Here is a 1,231-nt window from a genome sequence, read left to right on the forward strand (position 1 = left end):
GAACCGACTTGACGGCACTTAACAACAACTCCTGATATAGTTGGTCAATAAAGGAGGCCACCATTTAAACCATATTCTAATTGCATCGTTCATTTTAAGACTATTCACATTCAAACTGGTTAAAACTTATATTTAGTTGAGTCCTGAAGTGGCACTGTAGGATCAGCACTGCACTGCTAACCACACGACTGGCAGTTCAAACCAACCAGCTGCTGCTTGGAAGCCCTATACAGGGTCGCTATGAACTGACTCAACCACACTTAGCAACAACATTGTGTAGAATTATTTCATGACTTCTGTACACCTCAACTGATGATAAGCGAAGTTTGAGGTCATCCATCTTCCCTACGTAGGTGTTGTATTCGGAGAAACCATAATTCAGGTACACTGGCTCCTGACTGTGAAGAAGAGGCACGAGGGGCCCCTCATGGAGCACAGTGCTGAGTGTGGATATGTTGTTCTTAACGTCCACTGCGGCAGCCCCATTCACTAAGTCCTGTGCCATCCATGAATAGCAGGTTGTGATCCGCAGGCCTGTCTTCCTAGTCTGCCTTGGTCCGTAAACTCTGCTGAAACCTCTTCATCAGCCTCCACTCACAGAGGGGCACTAGGCAGGAATCGAACCGTGATTTCCAGGGTGGATGGTGATACTTGTGCTGTCCCTGGTACCGACAGGAACCTCACTAACCCACCTGCTAACCTTGTCAGAGGCCATGTGTTTACTCTCTGAAGATGGAAGCCAAGCAGGCCACCCTGTCCTAGGGCAGGACCCCCTCAGAGAAGTTGCTCCACACAGTTCCTTAGTGAGAATACTGACTTGTAGGTTGAGGACGTTGCAAAGAGGCAAAAACTAGCTATGAGAGAGTTCCAGCTTAATCAGTCTTAAATAAAGTGCCATTTTCTAAGAACAAGGATTTTTTTTTAAGTACCTTTTACATGATGATATTATCCACAAAACTTTTCTCAAAACTCCAGAACAGGAACACTAGTTTCCTGTTTCATCATTAAAGAGGATGCAGGTTGTTTGATTACTGCCTCTTGATTTTACCTAGCTTCATGCAAAAGGCAAAAGGTAAAGGTTGGCCCACAGCACTCCTGAAAAATACTTAACATCTGAATTAAACCAAATGGACTTTGTCAGAGTGCCCTCTGACTTTATGTCTGAAACTATTTTCCTACAAGCCATAACACAAGTAGATATGTGCACACCAATGTTCATAGAAGCACTATT

Source organism: Chrysochloris asiatica, unplaced genomic scaffold, assembly GCF_000296735.1.
Source record: "Chrysochloris asiatica unplaced genomic scaffold, ChrAsi1.0 scaffold00148, whole genome shotgun sequence".
NCBI lineage: Eukaryota > Metazoa > Chordata > Mammalia > Afrosoricida > Chrysochloridae > Chrysochloris > Chrysochloris asiatica.